The sequence below is a fragment of the Oncorhynchus keta genome, unplaced genomic scaffold (assembly GCF_023373465.1).
Source record: "Oncorhynchus keta strain PuntledgeMale-10-30-2019 unplaced genomic scaffold, Oket_V2 Un_scaffold_3531_pilon_pilon, whole genome shotgun sequence".
In the NCBI taxonomy this organism is placed as follows: domain Eukaryota; kingdom Metazoa; phylum Chordata; class Actinopteri; order Salmoniformes; family Salmonidae; genus Oncorhynchus; species Oncorhynchus keta.
Genome location: NW_026290920.1, coordinates 1,364,682 through 1,373,756, shown reverse-complemented (window position 1 = coordinate 1,373,756; position 9,075 = coordinate 1,364,682). Strand labels below are relative to the sequence as shown.

The window sequence follows — 9,075 nt, the reverse complement described above, 5'->3', positions numbered from 1 at the left end:
TTTGGATTTCTTCACATTTTATTGTACTACAAAGTGGGATTTAAATTGATTTCATTGTCATTTTTGGTCAACAATCTACACAAAAGACTCTGTAATGTGAAAGTGGAAGACATTTTTATTTTATTTGAAAGATGGTTAGAAATGAACTAAAATATAGTTGTTGCATGAGTATTCAGCTCCCTGAGTCAATACATGTTAGAAACACCTTTGGCAGCAATTATAGATTTGAGTCTTCTTGGGTATGTTTCATAATGCTTCATGCTCTGTCAAGATGTTGGGGGTCATGGCTACACAGCAATTTTCAAGTCATGCCATAGATTTTCAAGCAGATTTAAGAAAAAACTGTAACTTGGCCACTCAGAAACATTCACTGTCTTCTTGGTAGGCAACTCCAGTGTATATCCTGTTGAAAGGTGAATTCCTCTCCCACTAACTGGTGTAAAGCAGACTGAAGAAGGTTTTCGGGCAGCTCTGGCGGCTCCGGGCAGGAGGGAGGCACTGGCAGCTCCGGACAGGAGGGCAGCTCTGGCAGATCCGGACAGGAGGGCAGCTCTGGCAGATCCGGACTGGAGGGAGACTTGGTTCTGGGATCGGGCACAGGACTCACCAGGCTGGGGAGACCTACAGGCGGCCTCTTCCTTGGCCGAGGCACCAGATGCACTGGGCCATGGAGGTGCACTGGAGGTCTCGAGCAACAAGCCTTCACAACCCGTCCTGGCTGGATACCCCCTGTAGCCTGGCAAGTGCGGAGACTTGGAACAGGCCGCTCTGGGCTGTGCTGGTGAACCGGGGACACCGTGCGTAGGGCTGGTGCCATATAACCCGGGCCGAGGAGAAGCACTGGAGACCAGATGCCCTGAGTCGTCTTCATCCCTCCTGGCTCGATGCCCACTCTATCCTGGCCGATTCGAGGAGCTGCGATGTAACGTACCGGGCTGTGAACCGCATAACACGGTGCCTGACCAGTACGACGCTCCACCCGGTAAGCACGGGGAGTTGGCTCAGGTCTCCTACCTGACTCCGCCAATTGCGATACTCTCCCGGCTGTGCCCATGGTCCCTTGCCGTCCAAGATTTCCTCCCATGTCCAGGAGTCCATTCTTCCACGCTGCTTGGTCCTTTGGTGGTGGGTAGTTCTGTAACGGCTCTCCTCTTCGTCTGATGATGAGGAATAGGAATCATCGGACCAACACGCAGCGTGGTAGGTGTTCATTGTGAATTTAATTAAATAAACTGAACACTGAATGACAAAAGAAAGTGAATGACACGAAACAGTCCTGTAAGGTGAAAAAACACAAAACAGGAAACAACTACCCACAAACACAGGTGGGGACAGGCTACCTAAGTATGGTTCTCGATTGACAGCTGCCTCTGATTGGGAACCATACCGGGCCAAACACATAGAAATACAACACACAGAACAAAACATGGAATGAAAAACATAGAATGAAAAACATAGAATGCCCACCCCAACTCACGCCCAGACCAAACCAAAATAGAGACATAAAAAAGGAACTTAAGGTCAGGATGTGACACTATTACTAAGGTATTCCATCTGTTTTAAGGTCCATTCTCTTTCACCTCTCTAGGGTATCTGAATAGTTATACCGCCATCCCATTTCCCCAGTGAACTATGCAGAAAGAACTGTGTCTCTGACTTCCCCCTACCCCTGCTTTGAGTCTATTGCTTTGAGTCTATTTGTACCAGTATAACTCTTCCCATGCTGTGCTGTAGTAGCACAGAGCAGGTCAGTAGTGTGTGCATTCCGTCTATTGGAGATCAGGACGTACAGAATCCTCTGTTGAGTCATGAAAGACACTGACCGGGAGGATTGGGACCTCTGCTCTGCACTAAGGCAAAACTCAAAGCCAGCCAGTCTTCAGGAGTAGATCTGCTCTCATCATGACAAACTGCTGGAGGTTAACTGTCGTACCGATTAGCAGTGTATCTGTTGTCTGTGTACGATGGATCAACATAAAGGCCATGATGAAACAGTCTCAGCCAGAGCAGAAAAGACAGAGTAACCGGGGCAGGATAACTCAAATGCCCCCCTGTAGGCACTGACTGCACATTGCAGTCTGCACACACATAGAAGCAGGAAGTTACATAATAGCCATGTGGCAGCCAGTCCTTTCCTCAGCACAAACAAGGAAAACTAAAGTTATCTCTCCTATTTGGCAGCACAGTTTGTTAGTGTGCCGTATCAAAATGGCAGAGGCATTTTTTAAAGATCTACTGAAGGATCCGGTGACTACTGCCTGTGGACACAGCTACTGTATGGGCTGTATTCAGGGCTGCTGGGATCAGGATGATCTGAAGGCTGTCTACAGCTGCCCAGAGTGCCGACAGACACGTTGTCCCAAGACCTGTTCTGAGCAGAAACACTTTGCTTCAAGCTACTTTTCCTGCACATTGTTATGTTGAACCTGGAGACGTGGAGTGTGATTCTTGCACTGGCTGTTGTTGACAAGAATAGACCTATTCAGTTCATACCCAAATCCTGTCTGGTGTGTCTGGCCTCTTACTGTGAGACTCACTTCCAGCCTCACTATCAATCTCCTGCCTTTACGAAGCACAACCTGGTCGAAGCCTCCACACATCTACAGGAGAAGATCTGTTCTCATCATGACAAACTGCTAGAAGTTTACTGTCGCACCGATCAGCAGTGTATCTGTTATTTGTGTATGATAGATAAACATAAAGGCCATGATACAGTCTCAGCTACAAGAGAAAGGACAGAGAAACAGAAGATAAAGAAGGAGATGCAGAAGCTGAGACAGGCTGTGGACTCTCTGAAGGTGAGTGTTGGGACCATCTACATAGAGAGCAATAGAAGTGACATCTTTTTGTAGGCACTAACTCCGCCTGGTTCGTTGGACAAAGCCTATGGAAAAATTAATGTAGGGGTTTGTATACGTTCTAAAAAATAATATCTGTGGTAAATAGACTTAGGTTAAGATCAGTTCCATGAGATAATCTTCATCAGCTAACTTCACTTTTTGGGAATTTAAGCCTTTATGTAGTCATAAAAAGCACAAAGCACATAAAGGCTTCATAAAAGTTCATGTTAACTGACTAGTATTGTCTCATAGAACAAAACTATCACATTTCAGGTATGACCTAGATGCAGACAGGGTCGAAGAAAAAAGTTAATACAGGGGCAGGCATACGACAAGTCAAAGGCAGGCAGAGGTCAGTCATCCAGAGAAGGTGCAAAGGGTCCAGAACAGCAGGCAGTCTCAGGGTCAGGGCAGACAGGGGTCAATAATCCAGTGAGGTGGGGCAAGGTGCAGAACGGCAGGCTCAGGGCAGGCAGAAGGGTCAAAACCGGGAAGGACTAGGAACCAGGAGCAAGAAACAGACAGGAGTAGGGGAACAAACGCTGGTAGGTTTCACAAACAAAACAAATTGGCAACAGACAAACAGAGAACACAGGTATAAATACCCAGGGGATAATGGGGAAGATGGGCGACACCTGGAGGGGGTGGAGACGTGCACAAAGACAGGTGAAACAGATCAGGGTGTGACAAAAACCTGTAACATCTCCTAAGTCTGTGCTAACCTCAAACCTTATTTTCGGCGTTTATTCTTTCCGCAGTAATTTTCCCCATAGGAAAGACTGAACAAACCAGAGGTAACTCATTTCCGGGTTTTAGAACAAGCTGGGGAGCTCTATTAGACTTAAGGAGGAAGAGTTTCGGTATATTGGCCAATATATCACGCCTAAGGGCTGTTTTTAGGCATAAGCTTGGATACAGGCCTTAGTGGTGGTATATTGGCCATATACCACAAACCCCTGAGGTGCCTTATTGCTATTATAAATAGGTTACCATCATAAATAAAACAATAAACAAGTAGTTTTGTGTCATACCCGTGGTATATTGTCTGAATGAAATACACGGCAGGAATGCTGTTTCAGCCAATCAGCATCCAGGAACCAAACTACCTGGTTAATAGATATGTATTTTATTCGGGACAGAAACAAGGAAAATATAACATTAACACATTGAATCATTAACCGTCAGATGCATTGTACCATCAAGCTTTAGCAATGCGCTGATTTGCAGCATCAGTCCCACTCTCTAGATTTGCTTTAAAAAAGTTATAAAGAACAGTTATAACTAATCAACAAAAGAATGGTTCCCAAGCGGTTACATCCTTGCTGTTCTATAAAACCAGTTTTTCATTTTCTGTGGGAATTCATGCATACTAGGCACACATTTATAGTATAAATATACAGTATATGTCTATATACACTGAGTGTACATTAGGAACACCTGGTCTTTCCATGACATAGACTGACTAGGTGAATCCAGGTGGAAGATATGATCCCTTATTGATGTCACTTGGTAAATCCACTTCAATCAGTGTAGATGAAGGGGAGGAGACAGGTTAAAGAAGGATTTTTAAGCCTGTAGAAAATGTAGACATTGATTGTGTATGTGTGCCATTCAGAGGGTGAATGATCAAGACAAAATATTTAAGTGCCTTTGAATGGGGTATGGTAGTAGGTGCCAGTTGCACCAGTTTGAGTTGATGGGTTTTTCACACTCAACAGTTTCCCGTGTGTATCAAGAATGGTCCACCACCCAAAGGACATCCAACCAACTTGACACAACTGTGGGAAGCATTGGAGTCAACATGGGCCAGCATCCCTGTGGAACGCTTTCGACACCTTGTAGACTCCATGCCCAAACAAATTGAGGCTGTTCTGAGGGCAAAAGGTGGTGCAACTCAATATTAGGAAGGTGTTCCTAACGTTTTGTACACTCAGTGTATTAAGTCTATAATATTTACATGTCCGGGGTGAGTGAGTGGGCTGGTTGAAATGGATCCATCTTCTCTTTCTGTGTATCTTAACGATCTGCACAGGCAGCAGTGGACGACAGTGAGAAGATCTTTACTGAGCTGATTCTCTCCATTGAGAGAAGGCACTCTGAAGTGAAGGAGCTGATCAGAGCCCAGGAGAAGGATGAAGTGAGTCAGGCTGAAGGACTCCTGGAGCAACTGGAGCAGGAAGTGACTGAGCTCAGGAGGAGACATGCTGAGATGGAGCAGTTCTCACACACTGAGGACAACATCCAGTTTCTTCAGAGGTTCAAAGACCGTAGTACCCCCCCCCCGTGTCTGAAGAGTTACCTGCCACCATCCTTAACCAAGGTTGTGATTTTAAGACAGTGAAGGAATCTGTCTCAGAACTCAAGAGGCAGCTGGAGAGCTACTGTGAATAGGAAGTGGTGAAGATATCGGCAGAAGTCAATGCTGTCCACATACTGCAGTCCCACCCCAGAGAAGAGTGAGCTTCAAGCAGGTCTAAACCACAGCGTTTCACAAGACCACCATCGTCCAACAACTTAACTTCTGATAAGCTGGTGGTATGTGAACCTTTTGACATGAACAGTTTTCTGCATCTCTTACGGAGCATGAAAGAAATGAAATGTATCCGGAAAGGGTTAAATGACCAGTTGGAGAATTATGTCACTTACAGTAAGGCTTCTATCTTCACCCTTCACTTTTCCCCGTGTTTTGGAAATTCATATGAAATGTTTGTTCTGCCCATTCTGTTTCTAAGCAGGCAATACTATAGCTTCCCTTTAGACAATACTTCTCCCGAGAGGTCTTGACATTTATGCCACATATATTGATAAAAAGGTTCAGAGTATCTCTGATTCATTGGTAACAAGGCATTTAATAAGAAAAGACCCTGCAGAAGGTAAGCTGAGGCTGAAACGTTGGTGGTTTACCCAATAAATTACTGGGAGTTTATACAAAGAGTGTACGACTCTCTTTATTTTTAACTAATTTAACAAGAACTGCTTTGCTTGGATTGCACAGCCCTCGGATATTGAGGTGCGTGACTTGGATAATAGGGTTATTCAATTTTCAAAGCCATTTCTACAGCACAGATACATGTGGCAAAATTAATTACATTGTGTTATTAATTTCCATAGGGTGTGATAAGCCAGTCTTTCGTAAACATTGTAATGGAATTAAAGAAGACTATGAGTACGTCCCAAATAGGGGATAGGGAATAGGATGCCATTTGCGACAAAGCCGGTAATTCAATGCCATGTAGAGTCTAATTAGGTTCATGAGTTTTAATGTAATCTCGGAAAGCCAGAACCATACTCTTGTGTAACTGCGTCACAAACAACTGTCAACAAAGAGAAGTTTTAATACAGCAGAATTTCTTCAGGAAAAGATAGACCCTTAGCTCTTCTTGTCTAATGTTTTAAAGTTGACATAATAGTCATTTAACCAAATTATATGGAATTATACCAAATAAATACTTAAGGAAAGCATATTTTGTCCTCTGCTGGTGGAGAAGGTAAATGTACACTCAGTTGCTAAGAATGTCCTAATATTGGATTTAAGGTATACATTTTTTACTATTCATTTGGGATGGCAAGGCCTCCTGGTGTACATCTACCTACGCAATAAATGACGTGCAAATGGCCTTCACTCTTTAGATAAGGTTTGAGGTCTGAAAAACTTTGACAAATGTAAATGATCCCTTTAAAAGGTTTTAACTATGCCTTTTAATCACAAGTCACGATGAACATTTTCTAGAAAGTATTATCTTACACGTCGATCTGAGATTAAACAAACATTATGTATTAATATACCTGTTAGAGTTGGTTTCCCATCATGCACTGCCTTTCCATGTTCCAATGTACTCTCAGAGCAAACGTTAAACCATTCAAATGACACCTGCTGGGCTCTAATGAAAGTAACTTAGGCAAATGATCCATCAGGTCTGTATAGCCTCTGTGTCTAAGTCATTTAATACCCTTCTGTACTATCATAGTGAGCAGATTGAGCTTTGAAATAACAAAGAATGCATCAATTTGAAAAATCCAATTGGATTTGAAAGTGCATGGACTGTAGGCATGTTTAATACATTTCCCTTTCTTGTTTCTTCGATAGCATAGATAGGAAGAATTTTCATGTGATTGTGCCTGTGGGACAAACCTCTGTTCACAGTGTGACATAAATGCAATATAGAGCACCTTAGATTACAAATGTGTATGTGAGGTATGATGCCACAACAGGGTGGCTCAGCAAGGTCATCTTTCATATTTTATGGTTTGTGTCTTTTAGTGTGTTTCACAGATGTAATAATTTGTCAGTGTTACGTTCCCCAGTTTATGTGTTGCAGTTTGTGTATTTGCATGTGTTTATTTCAGGAAATGGCTTCCTGAAATCCCTCAAGCAGCTGATTGGTCGACTCCATGGCTAATTGGAGAGCTGACCCCGCCCCCTCGTCAAGACGCAGCTGTCTCCATTTACACATTAATTCTGAAGCTATATAAAAGCCAGTGTTCTGTTCAGGAGTTTTTTTTCTGGGAGGTCATTGCAGAGGTTTTGCTAGAGGTTGATTTTGCTGGGAGGTCATTGCTGAGAGTTGGTATGTTTTGTGAGTTTGTTGCTCAGATAGAGCTTATTTGATGTTTCTTAGTTTGTTTGTGAAATTGTTTAATATTCTGTTTCATTTGTTCCCAGGGGGAAGGGGAAGGCACCCAGGGAGTGCTTAGGCAAGAGGCCCGCGGGCATACATATACCCGTAGCATATTCGCTGTCTAGGCACACTAGGTAAGACCTGGGCAGACCACCCCCTGTATTTTGGTTAGGGCACCAGGTGGTGCTAAATTAGGTAAGTAGTGGGTAGGCAGGTAAGATAGGAGAGGGGGGGCTTTGAGATTTACTTTCTTTGCTTTGGTTCCGTCCAGCCCCTTTTCCCCATATTACCATGTAAAGGAATAAAGTCCTTGTAAACGGTACCACATTCTGCCTGTTGTCATTCTTACTTGCACCTACAGTCCATACCTTTTTCTCTTCACGGAGAGTTTAGTTGTAGCAGGGTGTTGTGTTCCCTCTTCATAGAGGCGTGCGTAACAGTCAGCCATCCCAGTCCACCTGAGGGGAACAACAGTCAAGAGGAAAAATAGGCTTCATATCTTAAACTGATGAGGTAATAGACTAAGACTACAGCACATAGCTTTAAGATTGGTAGGCAATGAAGGAATGATGATCTTAATGCTAAACATTATCTTTATGTTTTTGGGAAACTCACCCCTGACCATTACCAGCCAACATTCTTTTGATTGTTTCCTGGTCTGGATCATTATTGTTTTTTAATAAAAGCTAGTTGGTTTTTACAGTCACTCCATTCAGAGTGATATTTTACCACTCTATGGCCCAGGTATTCAACCAGGGGTCTGCGGAAATATGAATAAAAAAACTAAACATATTTAAATGTTTTTATGAATATCTCTAGTAACAACAGAATAAACACATTTTGACTTGCATACCTACAGTAGAAAATAAGAGAATCTTCTTTCTCAACTTTATTTCTTAACTCCTAATATTGACCAAATTACAGTCATTGGAGTTAATACACTCACTGCAGTATCTAACATATGATTTGAAAAAGCACTCGTGAAAGGGCTGCTGGTAAGCTTTGTTGACTTGAACATTTTTGCCAACACATTTGTTTAACCAGCTATAACTGCTCTTAGTTGAAATGTGTTTGGAGTTACCTTTCTAGCTAATAGACTGTTAGAGTTTACACTTCCTCTTCCCATTATAACACAGAAGTCAGAGACAGATGTTACAACGGATGTATAAATCTGAAGCTTCCATTTAGAACGTCCCTCACCACCAAATATGGTGATGAGAGGAAGTCCCCTGGCGTGAAGTGGGAGATGGATCTAGATTCAACTTGGCCAAATATTCTGTAAGTGTTTTCTGCTCCCAAAACTAGAATCTGTTGTGAACAGAGTGCACTATGTTTTGTAGACTTGACCCTTTCTAAAAGTTAGGGAAAAAATGTTTTTGGAGTAATGTGGCGAGTGGAGTTACTGCACATGCACACTTCAGAGAGTAGACTTTCCCTAATGGCAATATGCAAATACCTGCTAGAACGCACCAATAGGATCGCACTAGCTCGTGCTTGGCTCTGCCCGCCTCCTTGCTTGTTCACCGGTGGTGTATCTTGTGTTATTTACCAGTATCTTTGATTATAACGTGGGGAGATCAAAATAATGGGAAACTATCTACCAAATGTATTCATTC

General features: G+C 42.9%; 1 pseudogene; it reads left to right on the top strand.

Moving 5' to 3' along the window:
- The first annotated feature begins 2,118 nt into the window (after positions 1 to 2,118).
- On the top strand, positions 2,119 to 7,781 carry LOC127928718 (tripartite motif-containing protein 29-like; annotated as a pseudogene).
- The last annotated feature ends 1,294 nt before the right edge of the window (positions 7,782 to 9,075 follow it).